General features: G+C 46.7%; 1 protein-coding gene across 1 annotated transcript in view; it reads left to right on the top strand.

Moving 5' to 3' along the window:
• Window positions 1–21,544, top strand: part of LOC144951446 (villin-1-like) — a 66,244-nt gene that overhangs the window by 17,640 nt on the left and 27,060 nt on the right. Inside the window, 1 exon segment of the mRNA XM_078881713.1 lies at window positions 6,843–6,910. The gene's annotated coding sequence lies outside the window, so the exon portion shown is untranslated.

Below are 21,544 nucleotides of genomic sequence, written 5' to 3'. Positions count from 1 at the left end.
CTGATGACACAGCTGGCGATACAGCTGGTGACACAGCCGGTGACACAGCCAGCGATACAGCTGGTGACACACGCTGTTAGCGTGTTCTACGAGGTATGGCGGGCGGGCGAGGCGTTCAGGGTGCACGCGGATCGTGACTCGGATGGAGCCACCACGCCCCGGGTGGAGCGGCTTCGCCTTTCGTGGGCTGTTGACCCAACGGAAGCAGGGCACTTCGTTTTACCCGAGCCGCCGCAAAGAGCCCTGATCCCAGAGGCAAACAACACTACAGGGCAAACGACACGGCACGGGGGATCAAGCACATGATTTGGGGGGGATTTCGGCGGGGCAGTGACTGAGCACCGGTAGTAAGTTGTTAATCGTCGCAAACAAACGAGACAAAGATCTTCCCTCGTCCGTCCCCCCCTACCCCCCGTGTAGCCTTCATAGACTTGTGGGGCAAGTGCTGTGAGCGGCAGCAGCAGCTGTGCATCTTGATCCGAAGCTTTCGAATCCACAATCTCTTGTTTTTTCGGTAAAGTCACGTGGGTATAAAATGAAAAAAGTACAATAATTTATTTTATTTTTATTGTATTTCATACCTAAGTGACTTTACCGAAATAACCAAAGATCATAGATTCGTGTAGCCTTCATAGACTTGTGGGGCAAGTGCTGTGAGCGAGCAGCAGTAGCTGTGCATCTAGATTTGAAGCTTTCGTGACTGCAGGAATCAATAATCTCTGGTTCTTTCGGTAAAGTCACGCAGGGTATAAAATAAAAAAATACAATAATTTATTTCATTTTGATTTTATTTCATTCTTAAGTGACTTTACCGAAATAACCAGATATTATAGATTCGTGTAGCCTTCATAGACTTGTGGGGCAAGTGCTGTGAGCGAGCAGCAGTAGCTGTGCATCTAGATCCGAAGCTTTCGAATCCACAATCTCTTGTTTTTTCGGTAAAGTCACGTGGGTATAAAATAAAAAAAGTACAATAATTTATTTTATTTTTATTTGTTTTTTTATTTTATACCTACGTGACTTTACCAAAAGAACCAGAGATCATAGCACCTATGAAGGCTGGCACAGCGCGCGAGGGGGTGGGTGGGCAGCACCACGCCCGGCCGCCTTTGTCTCCCGAGTTGCGAAGTTTACACACCGCACCGGGTACTCGTTTGAGGCTGAGTCGACCTAAAACACACACACACACGCGCGCACACAGAGGTCCATCCACGTATCTCTCTGCCGGTGTGGGGTTTAGGGTTTGAAGCATGTGCGTTTGTGGCCATGCAACCCAAACTATGGGTCTATAGAGATACATAGAAACCCATAGAGACACGTAGAGACTCATAGAGATATATAGACCCATAGCTCCTGGCCATCTTGCTGCCGCTGCCATCATTCCGAAAGAAGTGCACGATGTCCGACGTTTCGCTCCCCCTGGTGCCGGGACCTTCTTCAGGAAGTGAGCACAGCACGACGGCGAACAGAATGTAGCAGCACCCTCTTGGAAAAAAAACGTCTTGAGACTCAGAGACGCTTTCCTGGATAAATGAATGGCATTGTTAAAATGAAATATTATTTCATTGTCGCTTTAACATCTTACACCAGATATGTTCCCCCCCAAGGAAGGACATTCTTGGCATTTGGGTGCAGCGTTAAATGTGAAGTTGAAACTGAAAAAAAACATGTTTTATTTAGGACCGTGGGCATCTTATTCGCGAGTAGAGCAAAGCAATTACAATGCGGAGGTAAGTCGGTGGGTGGATGGCTGGGTGAGTGGGTAGGTTAGTCGGTGGCTGGGTGGGTGGATAGGTTAGTCGGTGGCTGGCTGAGCGGGTTAGTCGGTAGGTGGGTGGGTGAGTGAGCGGGTGCGTTAGTCGGTGGGTGGGTCGCTGGGTGGGTCGCTGGGTGGGTGGGTGGGTTAGTCGGTAGGTGGGTGGCTGGGTGAGTGGGTGGGTTAGTTGGTGAGTGGATGGCTGGCTGGATAGGTGGGTTAGTCGGTAGGTGAGTGGGTTAGTCGGTAGGTGGGTGGCTGGCTGGGGGGGTTAGTCGGTAGGTGGATGGGTTAGTCCGTGGCTGGCTGTATGGCTACGTGGGTTAGTCGGTGGCTGGGTGACACGATTGTTATCGCAAATGCGGCTTCGAACTGCAAACGTTGGCAATTCGAGCCGGCTGCGCGTGTGAAAGTGCCACAGGAGGGCTGTGTAATCGCGCGAGGCGAGTTCACGCCACGAGTCTATTTAACCCGCCGTGTTTTTTTTTGCTCGTGCAAATAAATGCGGAGGAGGGGGGGGCAGCTCAGAGGAGGAGACGGGTGGTGTGTGAGCGGAGTGGTGGTGGTGGTGGGAGGCCGAGGCGGGGGTTCTGCTTCTCTTGTGTGTGTGTCAGGTCAGACTGGTTTTACGGAGTCTGCGTCGGCTGTTGGGAGGGGGGAGCCAGCTTGCTTTGAGGCAGGCACACCCCACGCGAAATGTGACACCCCCTTACACACACGCACGCGCGCACGCACGGACGCCCATCGCTGGCGTATTCTAGATGGTGGCTGGGTGGTGGTGATGGTGGCTTGCTGGTGGGCGTCCCCACCCCCCACCACCCCTAGGTCGACTCAGCCTCAAATGAGTACCTTGTTGCGGTCTGTAAACATCGCTACTGGGGAGACAAAGGCGGCTGGGCGTGGTGCTGACTACCCACCCACTCGTGTGCCGTGCCGGCCTTCATAGGTGCTGCTCCTTGCTCACAGCACTTGCCCCCTACGGTCTGTTAAGGCTATACGGGTGATCTTTGTCTTTTGCTGGTGCACGTCCCACGCTAGTTGGGCTCTTCTGAGTTATTGCGTAATGTCCACGTTCTCATGACAGGGACCAGTACCTAACCGAGGTCCATCAACGAGACATCAACGACAAAGTACTGACCGACGTATCACCCAGTGGTGAAAGCATCAGCCACGGAGTACCTATTTTACCGGCCCCCCCAGGGATGATGTGATGATGATGATGATGAAGATGGCTCAGCCACCCCAATGTAGAATCGAAGCCGTTGCTCTACGGCAGCAGATTATTATAATTACTGCTACTACTCCACTTGTTGTTGTTGTTGTTGTTTTTGTAGTTGTTGTTATACTTCATTGCGTTGGCCGGTGACAGTTCGGGTGTGGGCAGTGGCAGGGTAGGGCAGGACCGGCCGCCTTTGTCTGCCTCGACCAGTGCTGATGGTTACGCACCGCTCCAGGTTCTCCTGTTGAGGCTGAGTTGACCTAGGTGGTGGAGGGAGGGCAGCAGGGGGTGGGGGCGGACAGGTCATAACTGTACTAACAGGGTTTTTCCCCTTTTTTATGGCAACAAAACTGATACCTTTTGCAAGGAATCATGCTTACATTGACCACAATACTTGCAGTCAAATGCAAACAAAAAACAATACTCTGCATTTGACTGCAAGTATTGTGGTTAATGTAAGCATGATTCCTTGCAAAAGGTGTCAGTTTTGTTGCCAGAAAAAAGGGGAAAACCCCTATTAGTATATTTTGGTACTGGCAAAGGAGGTCCCATGAGGTCAGAACTGGTTCGAATATTCGCCACTCGCATTGGCCGTGGTCCGGAATGGAACTCACGTGGCCACGGCTCACGGCGCTGAGCGGTACATTTGAGTGACCATTTGAAGACGGAGGAATGGGGCAAATCTGCCCACCCCTTCTCCTCCTACCCCTACGCTGAAATGAGGAATGATTAATTACACGGCACGAGAAAATAATTATCACCCAGGGTAAATGAATAACTTAGTCACTCTTGTATAAAAGTTTTTTTTATATGTAAGGGTGTTTATGAAAAAAAAATGACCGACAAAGTGAATAACGTGAGTATATCTATAAATATACATTGGGGTGGCAGGTACAAAAGTTAAATTCAAGGGGAAAATTTAAGAGAACGGCAAATGTAGATTTCGTTGGGAGTGTAAATGAGAACACTGGACATTGAATATTAGGTGAATGATCTCGTTCCTGGCGACGTTTATCGCTAACGCAAAGACACCGCGAATTAAGCCTCCCACCTTAATAATGTTTTTGTTTAGTTAAACAACTGGAACCCACTGAGGTTGTTCAATGAATCTGGGATATAAAAATGTACCAGAGAGAGAGAGACAGCCGCTTTGTTGCTCCACTGCTGGATGAGAGCTTCCCCACGCAATGTGGATCATGGGGGGGGGGGGAAGGGGGGTTTTGACCATACTTCACCACGGCTGGCTAGCTGCGGGTTGGCAAAGGAGGGCAGCATAGACGTTGAGGCATAGTACAGTACAACAGTGTTTGTTTTTTTATGCTGTACTTTGCTGACAGTGGAGTGATCGAGACTCGTTAATAATTACCGAAAATTCTTCCACGCCTGTAAGCTATTACTTGTCCTTGTTTCCTGTGTAGCCGACGATGATGATGATGATGGTGATGATGATGTTGGGGTACGATTCGTGATGGCCAGTGTCGCTTCTAAAAAAATAAAGTTACGTAGCTGCTCATTGGGAACTTACCCCTGGTGAAATAAAAATAATTAGTTTAGTTTTCGTTTAACAGAACTTCCCCCCCCCCACACAACCCATGCCCGCCCCCTAGGTCGACTCAGCCTGAAATGAGTACCCGGTATCACGTCTAATAACAACCCGGCAGATTTTGATTTAAAGCTTTCGTGACTGCAGGGATTCATATTCTTGGTTCTTTCGGTAAAGTCACGTAGAAGGGAAACAATAAAATAACATGAATATAAAAAATTATAAAAATTATCACGACGTTTCGACTGCAACACAAGCAATCATCGTCAGGTGTGAAATCCACAGCAAGAAAATTGGATTTCACACCTGATGATGATTGGTTGTGTTGCAATCGAAACGTGAGAATTAAATTTCGATTTAAAGCTTTCGTGACTGCAGGGATTCATCTTCTTGGTTCTTCGGTAAAGTAACGTAGAATGGAAATTATAAAATAATAAAAATAAAACAAAATAAAATAATTTTCTCACGACGTTTCGGCCACAACGCAAGCAGCCGTCCTCAGGTGGAGAGCAGGTCTGTCGAGTAGACAGAGTCATTCAGACTCATTCAGACTCTGTCTACTCGACAGACCTGCTCTCCACCTGAGGACGGCTGCTTGCGTTGTGGCCGAAACGTCGTGAGAAAATAATTTTATTATGTTTTATTTTTATTATTTTATTATTTCCCTTCTACGTGACTTTACCGAAAGAACCAAGAAGATCAGTGGCAGAGTCACATCGGCTCAACACAAACCGCGCAAATGAGCGAAGTTGTCGTAAAATCGTGATCAGCACCGGCCACAACACCGTGCCCCACGGCTACCTTAATAGGTGCTCGCTAACAGCACTTGCTCCCAACAGCCTTTAAAAGGGCATGTAAATAATCTCCGTTGATGGTGTTTACCTAACAAAGACAAAGATCCCCCGTGTAGCCCGGGCAAGTGCTGTTAGCGAGCTCGCAATTTCTGATTGCTGGCAACGGCACACGAGGGGATGGTGTGGACGGCACCACGCCCGGCCGCCTTTGTCTCCCCAGGGGCGATGTTTACTGCACACCCGCACCAGGCGCTCATTCGAGGCTGAGTCGACCTAGGGGGGAGTGGGGTGACCCAGGACCGGTCCGGATAAATCATCCCTGCCAGCGTTGGCCGTGAGCAAAAGTTAAACGTTAATTGATTAGGTGTGGCCCTGTGAGCCATTCGGCTCTTGAATCGGGTGCAACCGCAACAAACAAAAAACATTAACAAGAAAACATCTCAAAGTGACTAAGTGCAAACAGAAAATCCAAGCAAAGACAGCAAAATATTGCAGAAAAAAATCACCGTACACCAACGCTGTGTGCAAATATCCCAGTGGGATGCAAATCAAACAACAACAACAACCACAAGACAACTTAGATTAAGGCCATCAGTCTAACTCTGTACTACAGCAAACAAACATGGCCAAACGAAAAAACGTTTCGAAAAATTTTCGAACTCGCGTTCGTTGTGGTTCTTAGCGCAGCGTAGCGAGTTCGAACGCGTTCAGACTCAAAGGTGTTGCAGCAAGACCTCAAGCCACGAATTTGCCGGCTTTATTGTTTTTGCCCCGGCGAAGACGACCGGCTGATGGGGCAAGCCTGGACGCTTCTTCTCAGGAGGTCTACGAGCCGGACACGAGAGAGCCGGACCAGACCAAGTGACAATTCAATTCCCCCCGTATCCCCAGGCACCCCTGTCGGCTCGTGCGACAGTGTTGCTACCCGGAGTGTACTCCCATGCCCACAGGCATTGTCACACAACGCGCACACCACACACACACACGCACGTGGGGGGTGGTGGGGGATAGGGGAGGGGGTGTGTGTGGGCTGAGTTTAAATAACTCAGCTCCGAGCTCAGCCACAGTGTCTCGAGCGAGAGGTTGAACAAGGAACGAGACGCAGCAGCAGTGCACCGACCAGGTAAGAGCGCTCCTGTGCTTAAGCTTGGACGCATCTTCTTGGTTCTTTCGGTAAAGTCATCACGTAGAAGGGAAATAATACAATAATAAAAATAAAACATAATAAAATAATTCTCACGACGTTTCGGCCACAACGCAAGCAGCCGTCCTCAGGTGAAGAACAGGTCTGTCGGAAAGACAGCGTCTAAAGGCGCTGTCTTTCCGACAGACCTGTTCTTCTTGCGTTGTGGCCGAAACGTCGTGAGAATTATTTTATTGTTTTATTTTTATTATTTTATTATTTCCCTTCTACGTGACTTTACCGAAAGAACCAAGAAGATGAACCTGTGAACGCCTGTTAAGAGCTTTATAGATCATCGGATTCATTCACCCCCAGTATTAAATACAGATGCTGGTTCTTGATTTCAGCCGGAACGCTTCCGAAGGCTGTCCCAGAAAGGTATTCCCGAGTGAGAAGCTGACATCAGCGAACACAGGTGAGTGGATGCACCTGCTGTTTCTTTCTGGATTAGACGCTTTCGTGACTGCAAGGATTCATACTCTTAGGTTGTTTCGGTAAAGTCACGTAGGTAAAATTTTTTAAATAAAATAAAATATTAATCAATGAGTTATTTTCATTTATTATTATGATATTTTATTACTATTTTTACCTGCTTTTTTCCCGTCCAAATTAAATGTGTTCTTAGCACGAGAGTGATTTAGGGGCAATACAGTCGCAATAACGCTCGGTCTTTCGTATGGCTGATGTTGATGCGGAGCAATTGACACCTGTAAGATAGGATTACTGTGGATAACTCGTACCCGGCGGCTTTGTGGTCTAGTGGTAGTGCCTTACGCCAGCAATTCTCAACGCCAAAGCAGCAGAGCTTAGCGGCGATTCCAGAATGGATGCGCGGCGTTCCTTGAATAAGCTCGCTCTGTCTTAACAATGGTAACTACGTCACTGATGAAGACGTAGTCACTACGTCACTGATAATGTAGTTACTACGTCACTAATGTAGTTACAACGTCACTGATAATGTAGTTACTACGTCACTGATAATGTAGTTACTACGTCACTGATAAGGTAGTTACTACGTCACTGATAGGGTAGTTACTACGTCACTGATAATGTAGTCACTACGCCACTGATAATGTAGTTACTACGTCACTGATAATGTAGTCACTACGTCACTGATAATGTAGTCACTACGACACTGATAATGTAGTTACTACGACACTGATAATGTAGTTACTACGTCACTGATAATGTAGTTACTACGTCACTGATAATGTAGTCACTACGTCACTGATAATGTAGTTACTACGTCACTGATAATGTAGTCACTACGTCACTGATAATGTAGTTACTACGTCACTGATAATGTAGTTACTACGTCACTGATAAGGTAGTCACTACGCCACTGATAATGTAGTTACTACGTCACTGATAATGTAGTCACTACGACACTGATAATGTAGTCACTACGACACTGATAATGTAGTCACTACGACACTGATAATGTAGTCACTACGTCACTGATAATGTAGTAATCTTGATTTGTCCTGGAGAAAAATCCGATGAGCTGTCAAACTCTTTGCCCACCACAAACACCCAGTTAGGGGTCACGGGGGGGGGGGGTGGAGGGGCTCGGCAGACACCAAACTCGAGCCGTCTACAAGTTGACCAGGCTGTATTTTTTTCTCACCAAATGATTTAAACAAAAAAAAATTGGTCGCTGGAATGTTGACAGCCGACTTTGGCGTGACGCCCTTAATCCAGAAGTGGATCAACCACGGCTCCTGTTGATGGATCTCGCAGACTCACAGCAGCGATAGAGAAAGCGAAACGGTGGCTTCTTCTTCTTGGTTCTTTCGGTAAAGTCACGTAGAATGGAAATAAAAAAATAATAAAAATAAAACGTGATAAAATAATTCTCACGACGTTTCGGCCACAACGCAAGCAGCCGTCCTCAGGTGAAGAACAGGTCTGTCGGAAAGACAGCGTCTGAATTACACGTCCTGGGCTTGGAGCGTCTATTTAAGCTGGGAGGGAGGAGGAAAAGCGCCTTGACAAAATAATTTGCATATCAAGAGGAATTTTAGCATATTTATGGGAAATGCAGACATGCGAATAGTACTACTTGTGAAATGCGTAGGAGGTTTGGCGAGGGGTTTAAAGTCATGTTTTGCCCGTGTATTATGCAGGACCAGCAGCATCAAAGGGAGGGGATAGGGGGAAGCATTAATAAAGGGAAGGAATGTTAACAGTATGTAGCTGCAGCAAATGAAACGGTGGCTATGAGATGTTAACTACCTCGCCAGGTATACAGGAGGTCGTGGCTTGGATCCCGACCCTGACGCCTGCTGTATATTTGGAGTTTGCGTGTCTCTCTCTCTCTCATCATCATCACGGTGGCTAGGAAATGTTAACTACCTCGCCAGGTATACAGGAGGTCGTGGGTTCGATCCCGACCCTGACGCCTGCTGCTGTATATTTGGAGTTTGCGTCTCTCTCTCTCCCCGTGTTCGCGTGGATTTTTCTTCGGGTCCTCCGATTTCCCCCCTCCTCCACATTTAGAATCAACGTCACGCGTTTTAGAGTAATCTGGCTGATGCTTATTAATTTCCACACGACGACGGTGACGATGAAAAAGAGAGTGGGGGGGGGGTGCCCTTACCTGGCAAAATACTAAATGATATTTGGCAGAGTAATACACTGGTCAACAACAAAAACATTTCTGGCCTGGACTTTTGCAGCTATTTTAGACTAATTTCAGGGTGCTGATTCCAAATCTGATCTCAGATTTTCTCTAACACATCTCATTTTTATGCTATCGGCATACCCCATTTTCATTGATTTTACCTGAAATTAACTCTGTCACTTATGATTGCAAGTTGTTGCGAGTCAGTGACTGCTTTAGTGTTAAAGTATGGTGCTGTATTTTTAGGATAGTGTGTTGATAATATAATTTTATGCAGATATCCACATTTATTTAATATTTTTCTTCTGCAGTTTTTATTGAAAATGCAATATTTGATATCTCAAAAACCTGATGTGATAGACAACATCTGATGCCAGATTTGGAATCGGCACCCCAAATTTACCTTAAAACCGTTGGAATACCTTGTGCCAGAAAAAGTGTGTTGACCAGTGATATCAACGGTGTAACTGTGGGTGCAATACTATATAGGCGCGGTGAGTTCACGTTTTATTTCAGTGTTGTACTCCTCTGATCTTACCCACGTTTTCTCTCTCTTCTTCTTCTCCCCCTGGTTGAACGCGGAGCGAATAGGAATTTGACGTGGGTCAGTCTCGTCCTGGAGTTTTTTTGGAGGGGTGTTAGATCGCGTGAATATATAAATGTGTCGTTAAACCCGCCACCACCCGACAGAGCCAATTAATAAGGGGTTGCCACGTGAACAGAACGTGGCCAATTCGTCGCCAGTACAGCACTAGTGTGTATAGTGTAGTGTATAGTGTAGTGTATAGTGTAGTGTATAGTAGTGTATAGTGTAGTGTATAGTGTAGTGTATAGTAGTGTATAGTGTAGTGTATAGTGTAGTGTATAGTAGTGTATATTGTGGTGTATAGTAGTGTATATTGTGGTGTATAGTAGTGTATATTGTGGTGTATAGTAGTGTATATTGTGGTGTATAGTAGTGTATAGTAGTGTATAGTGTAGTGTATAGTAGTGTATAGTGTAGTGTATAGTAGTGTATAGTAGTGTATAGTGTAGTGTATAGTAGTGTATAGTGTAGTGTATAGTAGTGTATAGTGTAGTGTATAGTGTAGTGTATAGTGTAGTGTATAGTGTAGCGTATAATAGTGTATAGTGTAGTGTATAGTAGTGTATAGCAGAGGTGGGACAAAGTCATTGTTATGCAAGTCCAAGTCGAGTCGCAAGTCATCAAATTCATGACTCGAGTCTGACTCGAGTCCAAGTCACATGACTCGAGTCCACATCTCATAGGTGGGACAAAGTCATTGTTATGCAAGTCCAAGTCGAGTCGCAAGTCATCAAATTCATGACTCGAGTCTGACTCGAGTCCAAGTCACATGACTCGAGTCCACACCTCTGGTGTATAGTGTAGTGTATAGTAGTGTATAGCAGAGGTGGGACAAAGTCATTGTTATGCAAGTCCAAGTCGAGTCGCAAGTCATCAAATTCATGACTCGAGTCTGACTCGAGTCCAAGTCACATGACTCGAGTCCACATCTCATAGGTGGGACAAAGTCATTGTTATGCAAGTCCAAGTCGAGTCGCAAGTCATCAAATTCATGACTCGAGTCTGACTCGAGTCCAAGTCACATGACTCGAGTCCACACCTCTGGTGTATAGTGTAGTGTATAGTAGTGTATAGCAGAGGTGGGACAAAGTCATTGTTATGCAAGTCCAAGTCGAGTCGCAAGTCATCAAATTCATGACTCGAGTCTGACTCGAGTCCAAGTCACATGACTCGAGTCCACATCTCATAGGTGGGACAAAGTCATTGTTATGCAAGTCCAAGTCGAGTCGCAAGTCATCAAATTCATGACTCGAGTCTGACTCGAGTCCAAGTCACATGACTCGAGTCCACACCTCTGGTGTATAGTAGTGTATAGTGTAGTGTATATTGTAGTGTATAGTGTAGTGTATAGTAGTGTAGTGTGTAGTGTATAGTGTAGTGTATAGTAGTGTATAGTGTAGTGTATAGTGTAGTGTATAATAGTGTATAGTGTAGTGTATAGTGTAGTGTATAGTGTAGTATATAGTGTAGTGTATAATAGTGTATAGTGTAGTGTATAGTAGTGTATAGTAGTGTATAGTAGTGTATAGTGTAGTGTATATTGTAGTGTATAGTGTAGTGTATAGTAGTGTAGTGTGTAGTGTATAGTGTAGTGTATAGTAGTGTATAGTGTAGTGTATAATAGTGTAGTGTATAGTGTAGTGTATAGTGTAGTGTATAGTGTAGTGTATAGTGTAGTGTATAATAGTGTATAGTGTAGTGTGTAGTGTATAATAGTGTATAGTGTAGTGTATAGTGTAGTGTATAGTGTAGTGTATAGTAGTGTATAGTGTAGTGTATAGTGTAGTGTATAGTAGTGTATAGTGTAGCGTATAGCGTAGTGTATAATAGTGTATAGTGTAGTGTATAGTGTAGTGTATAATAGTGTATAGTGTAGTGTATAGTAGTGTATAGTGTAGTGTATAGTGTAGTGCATAATGTAGTGTATAGTGTAGTGTATAGTAATTTATAGTGTAGTGTATAGTGTAGTGTATAATAGTGTAAAGTAGTGTATGTTGGTGTGTGTGTGGTGTGTGTGTGTGGTGTTGGTGGTGTGTGGGTGGTTTTTAATGCGATTTCGCTTGGTGAGCGAATGACAAGGGGCGAGCAATGTGGTCCAGCCTGTTCTCGCGAACATTTCTGGCTCAGTCCGAGTTAAATGTTCCAAGAACAGGCTTCCACTGTGTGTGTGTGCTGTACTTGTGTGTGTGTGTACGTGTGTGTACGTGCGTGTAGGTGCTTGCCTACACGAGGGGTGGGGGAGCGGTAGTGTAGTGGTTAGCGCGCTGCGCTATGAACCCGGCGACCCGGGTTCGATTCCCACTCACGGCCAACACCCAGTGACGATTATCTGAACCGGTCCTGGGCCTCCCCTAGGTCGACTCAGCCTCAAATGAGTACCTGGTGTGATGTGTAAACATCGCCGCTAGGGAGACAAAGGCGGCCGGGCGTGGTGTTGGCCACCCACCCCTCGTGTTTCCGTGCCGGCCTTCATAGGTGCTCGCTAACAGCACTTGACCCTACAGTCTGTCAAGGCTATACGGGGATCTTTATCTTTGGTGTATTTACGGGGAGTGGTGGTGCAGCGGTTAGCGCTATGGACCCGAGTTCGAGTCACGACCAACAGCACGCGGTGGCGAATATTTGAGCCGAGAGTGGGCGTCCTCTACGTCGGCTCAGCCTAAAATCAGTTCACGGTGCGGATCGTAAACATCGGCGCTGAGGGAGACAAAGGCGGTCGGGAGGGGTGGTATTTGGTGGACACAGCACCGCCACGTGCGCTGTGCTGTCCTTAATAGGTGCTCGCTAACAGCACTTTCCCCAGCAGTCTGTTGTATGTGTGTGTACCGAATGTTCAACTTAAAAATTGCTTAAGTGGGCAACTGTGGTTGTCCCAGCTGATGACGGACGCTTGTGTTGCGCCCGAAACGTCGTGATTTGTTTGATTTTATTCCTAACCACGTGACTTTACCGAAAGAACCAGAGATTCCTGCGGGCACGAAAGCTTCAAATCAATATTCAAATATAACAATAGTTGCACCCTTTATGGCAATGCAACAGTTCTGTTAAGACGTTCAAACAGCAAACAGAAACCGTTTTTCCTGTCTGCATTAAGCGCACACACTTTGATGAACATGCAGACACAAAAAAACTGATTACTAATCTACAACTCGCATCGTAACAACTGCCTGATTACTAATCTAGTATATAATTACAATACCCCCCCCCCCCAGCCGCCTCAAATCGTTGCACCTGATGAGTTGATGAGTTAATGGTGACGTCACCCTGCTGCTGCTGCTCTGTATAAGCAGTAGAGTGACGTCATCTTTAATTAATGATGATGTCACCCTGCTGCTTATATAGTGCTTATATAGAGCAGCAGCAGCAGCAGGGTGACGTCATCATTAATTAATGATGACGTCACCCTGCTGCTGCTCTATATACGCATCAGGGTGACGTCATCAATAATTAATGTGACGTCATCATTAATTAATGATGACGTCAACCTGCTGCTGCTCTATATAAGCAGCAGGGTGACGTCATCATTAATTAAAGTGACGTCATCATTAATTAATGTGACGTCATCATTAATTAATGATGACGTCACCCTGCTGCTGCTCTATATAAAAATGGGAGACAGAGCAGAGCCTCACCATTCTGGCGAATTGCCCGATGATGCTGGATGCAATTACCAGCGAAACGTCTTGCTACTCAAAAATTGTAAATGTTGTGGTTTCACGCTTCAACACACCGGTGGGCTAAAGCAGTGAACTATTTGTCTTTTGTCAACGTGACACTTTTTTACTGATTGGCCGTGTCGGGTAGTGGAGGGTTACCACACATTTATAAATAACGCGATCTAAACCCAAAAACGTTGATTATGGACAAAAAACATGCTCTGATAACATGATGTCATTGTCTTAGAAACTGATTGGTCCACACCAGAGACAGCTTTCTTTAGAGCCCAGTCTCAGCCGGTGTTAGACCAGAGGACGCCAAAAGGTGAACGGCACTAACGAAATTTCCTCTCAGGGCATGTACAACATTGCAAGCTGCTCACCCCGAGATTTGAATACCCCCAGAGTGGCATTCTCTTTGTTGCTTAATGCCTCTTGGCGTCCTCTGGCCTAACACCAGTTGAGTCTGGGCTCTAAAGAAAGCTGTCTCTGGTGTGGACCAATCCGTTTCAAACACAATGCATCATCATGTTATCAGAGCGTGGTTTTTTGTGTTTGTTTGCATATTCACGACAAGTAGTGTGTGTGGTTATTACTGGTAGGGTCCTCCTGGTTACACCAGCCCACAGGGGATTATTGTGTCCGTCCTGCAGGGAGGGGCTGGGTGGGGAGGGAGGGGCTGGGTGGGGAGGGGAGGGTGGAGAGGGAGGGGCTGGGTGGGGAGGGGAGGGTGGTGAGGGGCTGGGTGGAGAGGATGGGGCTGGGTGGGGAGGGGAGGGTGGGGAGGAGCTGGATGGGGAGGGTGGGGAGGGGCTGGGTGGGGAGGGTGGGGAGGGGCTGGGTGGGGAGGGTGGGGAAGGGCTCGGTGGGGAAGGTGGGGCTGGGTGGGGGGTGGGAGGGGTTGGGCTGGGTGGGGAGGGGCCGGGGGGGGGCTGGTCACCCCGTGGTGCCCTTATAAAACTCAACGTTTAACCTACTCACGCCGGCTTGTGCCCGCCCTCACAGTCAGGCATATTTGCGGAATACACCACGCCACCGTTGACCCTGGCCATTGACCGAGCAACCCAACGTTCCTACCAGCTCCCTCCGCAGGAATGTGTTGCAGACAGTATTCCTTGAAAAAAAAAGGATTCTGTTTTTTTTTTTACATCCTAACACAGCTGTTTTATTACCAGAAAAAGTAAAACTTATTCTGAACTTCTTTCGCACCGTACGTCACCACCCGGGGCTCATCGGAGGAGCGTGGGAAGGGCAGGAAGATATCACGCGAAAAGCAGTTCTAAAGACATTCGTTGTTTTTTTGAAATCTAGATTTAAAAGTGCAAAGCTCACAGTGGCTTCCTGTTGAGGCTATACGGGGCACCTTTGTCTTTGTATAGGTGTGGCAGTGAGTGCGTGAATGTTTGTGCGAGTGAGTGTGCTGCTTGTATGCAAAAGTGAGAAATGCATCATCCTTACCATCATCATCGTCACCACCACCACCACCATCTTCGCCACCACCATTATCGCCACCACCACCATCGCCACCACCACCATCATCATTATCGTCACCACCACCATCATTATCATCGTCACCACCACCATCGCCACCACCATAATCGTCACCACCACCATTATCGCCACCACCACCATCATCATCATCGTCACCACCACCATCGTCACCACCATCATCATCACCACCACCATCATAGCCACCACTATCATCATAGCCACCACCATCATCATCATCGTCACCACCACCATCATCGGCACCACCATCGCCACCACCATCATCATCGTCACCACCACCACCATCATAGCCACCACCATCATCATCGTCACCATCATCATCATCGCCACCACCACCACCGTTGTCGTTATGTATTATTCACATCGCCTCGGCGTGCGTAGTTATTAAGAAGGAACACACACCGTGTATCCATTCACAGCGTACCAAAACAACTTTTAAAAAAACTTTCAAACGCTATAGTGCGTGCCCAAAAAATAAAAGTTCCCATCTGTTCCGCAGGGCTGTTATACGTAAAAAAAAACTAGTTTTATCTGGCTGGTGGGACGTTCACTTCCTGTGCTCGTGTCGCCAAACACGTCACGTAACTGGCGCGTGCCGAACGCGAGATCGCACAAAGCGAGGCCCGCGGAGAACGAGGGAAGCAGAGAGCGAGACCCGCGGAGAGCGAGGGAAGTCGACGCGAATGGATTTGCCGCTGCTCACGCTGAGTGTGCGCCTACCTACCAGTCGTGAGCAATTTGCCCCGGGGCAGCGGGAATTCATGTTGGGTCGTGTCAAAAGGTCAATGCCCTTAAAGCGAGCATTGAGCAGCTGCCATTTGTACTGCACCGTCGCCCTGAGCAAAATTGTGGACATTCCACATTCGTGTGGCCGAGTTGTCCGAGATAAGCGGTGGCGCACACGTGGATAGCGATCGCCACGTACACACATTACACTCACCCACTCACTCACCCACTCACTCACCCACTCACTCACCAACTCACTCACTCAACCACTCACTCACTCACCCACTCACTCACCCACTCACTCACCCACTCACCCACTCACTCACCCACCCACTCACTCACTCACCCACTCACTCACTCACCCACTCACTCACCCACTCACTCACTCAACCACTCACTCACTCATCCACTGACCCACTCACCCACCCACTCACTCACCACTCACTCACCCACTGACTCACTCACCCACTCACTCTTGGTTAAGTGCGGTGTGAAAGAAGTTCAACATATACACATCATACTTACCCACTCACTCACTCACCCACTCACTCACCCACTCACTCACCCACTCACCCACTCACTCACCCACCCACCCACTCACTCACCCACCCACTCACTCACCCACCCACCCACCCACTCACCCACCCACCCACCCACCCACTCACCCACTCACTCACCCACTCACCCACTCACTCACTCACCCACCCACTCACTCACTCACCCACCCACTCACCCACCCACTCACTCACCCACTCACCCACCCACTCACTCACCCACTCACCCACCCACTCACTCACCCACTCACCCACCCACCCACTCACCCACCCACTCACTCACTCACTCACCCACTCACTCACCCACTCACCCACTCACCCACCCACTCACCCACCCACTCACCCACTCACTCACCCACTCACCCACTCACTCACCCACCCACTCACTCACCCACTCACCCACCCACCCACTCACTCACTCACTCACCCACCCACCTACTCAGTCACTCACCCACTCACTCACTCACCCACTCAATCACTCACTCACTCACCCACCCACTCATCCACTCACTCACCCACCCACTCACTCACCCACTCACCCACCCATTCACCCACTCACTCACCCACTCACCCACTCATCCACTCATCCACTCACTCACCCACCCACTCACTCACCCACTCACCCACCCATTCACCCACTCACTCACCCACTCACCCACTCACCCACTCACTCACCCACTCATCCATTCAGGGTTGGCTACGTGCAGCAGCTGCTGTGCCTTCACGTTGACATCGAGATCCTGAACCACATCGCTGCCATCTACGCGCACGAATAGATTGACGCTTGTGGTTGATTGCCCCTCGTGGTTGATTGCCCTTTGTCGAGTCACGCCGGTGTAACGCCGGTGCTGTTCGCCCCTGCGTGGGTAAATAAAAGCAGTACAACCGGTCATCAGCTCCCCTCCCGATCCAGCTGAAACCGGACGACGAGCTGTTTCACAATCGGTATGAAGGTGGCCTGCGAGTGCGATAACTGACGTCTCCGATTGGCACGGGTTGGCGGCGTACGGTGCGAAAAAAGTTCGACAAACCTAGATACACCGCACCTCCGATTAGCGCGGTTGGCTCTGCACGGCGCAAGATACATTCAGCACACGTGTACATTCCTCCGTCTCACACCGACTTACATTTTTTATCTTCTTGGTTCTTTCGGTAAAGTCACGTAGAATGGAAATAATAAAAAACATAATAATAAAACATACTTGTATTCTGTTTTATTTTTATTATTTTATTATTTACCTTCTACGTGAAATAATACAATAATACCAATAAAACATAATTGTATTCTATAATGCTTTATTTTTATTATTTTATTATTTCCCTTCTACGTGAAATAATAAAATAATGCTAATAAAACATAATTGTATTCTATAATGTTTTATTTTTATTATTTTATTATTTCCCTTCTACGTGAAATAATAAAATAATACCAATAAAACATAATTGTATTCTATAATGTTTTATTTTTATTATTTTATTATTTCCTTTCTACGTGACTTTACGTTGAACTTCATTCGCAGCCTCCGTAGCCGGCCGCGCTAATCGGAGGTGCAATGATGGCACATTCACGATTTGATGACACGTGATTTTGAGGATTGATCGTGACAGGCGAGTTACTAACATCGCGGAACGCGGAGAGACGGCGTTGGCTTGGGGAAGCATTCATCCAGCAGTGGATCGATGATGATGATGATTGGGAGAGGGCTTGAACTACGATCTACACACTATGAGACCTCCTTTACCAGTGGCAAAATATAGTAATAGGTTTTTACCCTTTCAACTGGTTCAAAAACTGACACCTGTTTGCAATAACCACAACACAAGCAGTCAAAATGCAAACAAAAAGAAACAACTCTGATGATGATGATAATGATATGCACTGTCCTTGAAGTTGATTGGTCCACACCCGAGACAGCTTTTCTTAGAGCCTAGTCTCCATTGGCGTTGTCTCGGGTGTGGACCAATCAACTTCAAGGACAGTGCATATCATTATCATCATCAGAGTTGTTTCTTTTTGTTTGCATTTTGACTGCTTGTGTTGTGGTTATTGCAAACATGATGCCTTGTATAAAGGTGTCAGTTTTTGAACCAGTTGAAAGGGTAAAAACCTATTACTACGATCTACACAACAAGGAACTTAGCCGTGGCTTTAATAATGAATGAGAGTTTCGGTTGTCGGTCTGTTGTACAGCTTTGCGCCGCGCACACCTCAAGAGACATAAATAATTCTGCAAACATGTGTTGAGCGTGTGCGCTGGCGAGTGTGGTGATCGCCGTGAACAGAATTCATAACGAATTAATCATCAAATTGTTCCACATTTCCTCCGACCAGCCCGCTCCCGTCAATGAAGTATTTTCCGCTCCGAGGCATCTGCTAAATTGCCATGCTTGGGTGTCCCATTCAGCGCCGAATCTCGGAACGCCGCAACACGGCTCAGCGTTCAATTTCGATTTAAAGCTTTCGTGACTGCAGGGATTCATCTTCTTGGTTCTTTCGGTAAAGTCACGTGGAAAGGAAATAATAAAATAATAAAAATAAAACATAAAATAATTCTCACGACGTTTCGGCCACAACGCAAGCAGCCGTCCTCAGGTGAAGAACAGGTCAGACGCTGTCTTTCGACAGCCCTGTTCTTCACCTGATGACGGCTGCTTGCGTTGTGGCCGAAACGTCGTGAGAATTGTATTTTATTATGTTTTATTTTTATTATTTTATTATTTCCCTTCCACGTGACTTTACCAAAAGAACCAAGAAGATGAATCCCTGCAGTCACGAAAGCTTTAAATCGAAACATTTAAATAGTTTAGTTTTACTTGTGTATTTTTTCTCAAGTGATGTGTTTACATTTCCTGTTACTTCGAACTCCGATCGTGCTTTTTCACTGCGCCCGTTGTTGTAATGGTCTGACCCCGTGCTTTATAGCACATCGGATTCCTCCTGAAGTATAAACACATTTCATGATTCTGACTTGCTCCAAGCGGTACTTTGTGTTTATCGACCTCGAAAGGACGGTGGGAGGAGATGCGAGCCCGGGACAAGGAACTGAATTCACATTTTCACTACAACAACAACAAAAACTGCTCGCCTTTTGGACTGACACCGATGAGACAAGGCCATATGGGCAATGCTAGTCTTCGAGCCCATAGACTAACATTGGTGTAGACCAGGGGTCTGCAACCTTTAAGACATAAAGAGCCACTTGGACCCGTTTCCGAAGGAAAAAACAAACTGGGAGCCGCAAAACCATTGCAACTATTAAAACAAATATAACACTGCATATATTGTTTCTTACCTTATTGCTATATACAGGATCGTGCAGTCAGCTGTCAATCTGAATAAAAAAAGGACTTTTTCACTTAACAATGTAAAATATATTTTTGCAAATTAATAGCTAAATTACCTGGTTAATGGGATTTTTGCTCCTGAACCTCAGTGCACAGTGTCTGCACATCAGGGCTGTAAGACGTCACCTTCATTTTCACACAGGCTTGCAAGCTGTCATCTGTGAGGCGTGATCGATGTTTGTTTTTAATATAGTTCATGTTGGAGAAGACCTGCTCACATACATATGTGGAGCCGAAGATCGACAGGACTCCAAATGCATACTTTTTCATGTTTATATAAGTGTTGGGGATGGCATTCCATGTTTCGAATACAAGTTTGTCCTGTTTGGGAAGGTTTTCAATATCACTCCATTTATGATTCTGAGCCAGAATGGCCTTCTGACGGGCAACATCCTCAAGAGTAGCGGTCAAGCATTTGAACTTGGACACCCATATATCTTTGTCGGCTATATCAGCCAGTTCCATCTCAAGATCAGGTTGACTTACACCTGCAAATGCAGTCATATTCAATAGGGATGGATCGATCGCCAGGGGAGTGACAGGGAAGGATAATGTCGTTTTTTCCTCTCTGAACTCACAGAATCGTTTCCCAAACGAACTTTGCATTGTGGTGATTGCAGACTTGAAATATTCCAAATTTATCGTATCATGACTTTGTTTGAACTCTCTCAAAGAGGGAAAGTGAGACAGTGTACCTCTCTGTAAATCTTTGACAAACACTGTCAACTTGCGCTCGAATGCCAAAACCTCCTCCAGCATGTGCAGGGCTGTGCCTCCTTTCCCCTGAAGGGTGGTATTTAGCGTGTTTAGATGTGCTGTCATGTCTACCATAAAATGTAATTTTTCCAGCCACTCTGGCTGTTCCAGCTCAGCAAAGGTGAGCTCTTTGCTGCCCAGGAAGGTTTTTACTTCTTCCAAACATGTGACAAAGCAACGGCAACGTTATTGCCTGTCACCGGGCGGGCAGTGTGGAGCTGAGCGGCGACCTGTCAGCAGCGGCAACGCCAGAGCAGGTGTCACAGTGCGCCTCCTCCCCTCGCTAGCATCCGCCCCGGAGCCGCGGTCAAGGTTCAAAAGAGCCGCATGCGGCTCCGGAGCCGCAGGTTGCCGACCCCTGGTGTAGACCAATCAGTTTCAAAGACAATACATTATACATGATCAGAGCGTGTTGGTTTGCATGTTCATCACAAGGAGCGTGTGTGCTTAATGCAGTTACCTGATTCCTTGCAAAAGGTTTCCATTTGGTGTTTGAACATCTTAACACCTATACTCATGTGCTATCGCCAGAATAGGTAAAACCTATTCTTGTTTTTCATACTTTGAGACCGGCAGAAAAGGTCTTCCATGATGTAGCTGCTGGCCCTGAGCGACACATTCTTGGTGTGTCTTCTCCTCCTCCGTTGAAGGAATGCAGGCCACTGTGGGTTTAGGATATTGACCACAGACTGACATTGTTGTCCATAGACTAGCATTGCTCACAGACGAACATTACCCATAGACTAATATTGCCCATACACTAACATTGCCCATACACTAACATTGCCCATACACTAACATTGCCCATAGACTAACATTATTGCCCATAGACTAACATTGCCCATAGACTAACATTGCCCATACACTAACATTACCCATAGACTAACATTATTGCCCATTGACTAACATTGCCCATAGACTAACATTGCCCATAGACTAACATTGCCCATAGACTAATATTGCCCATAGACTAACATTACCCATAGACTAGCATTGCCCATACACTAACATTGCCCATAGACTAACATTACCCATAGACTAGCATTGCCCATACACTAACATTGCCCATGACTAACATTGCCCATAGACTAACATTACCCATAGACTAGCATTGCCCATAGACTAGCATTGCTCAAAGACTAGCATTGCCCATAGACTAACATTACCCATAGACTAGCATTGCCCATAGACTAACATTGCCCATAGACTAACATTGCCCATAGACTAACATTGCCCATAGACTAGCATTGCCCATAGACTAGCATTGCTCAAAGACTAGCATTGCTCAAAGACT

Source organism: Lampetra fluviatilis, chromosome 62 (genome assembly GCF_964198595.1).
Source record: "Lampetra fluviatilis chromosome 62, kcLamFluv1.1, whole genome shotgun sequence".
Taxonomy (NCBI): domain Eukaryota; kingdom Metazoa; phylum Chordata; class Hyperoartia; order Petromyzontiformes; family Petromyzontidae; genus Lampetra; species Lampetra fluviatilis.
Note: the sequence above shows the minus strand (reverse complement) of the source record. Positions and strands in the feature narration are given on the sequence as shown.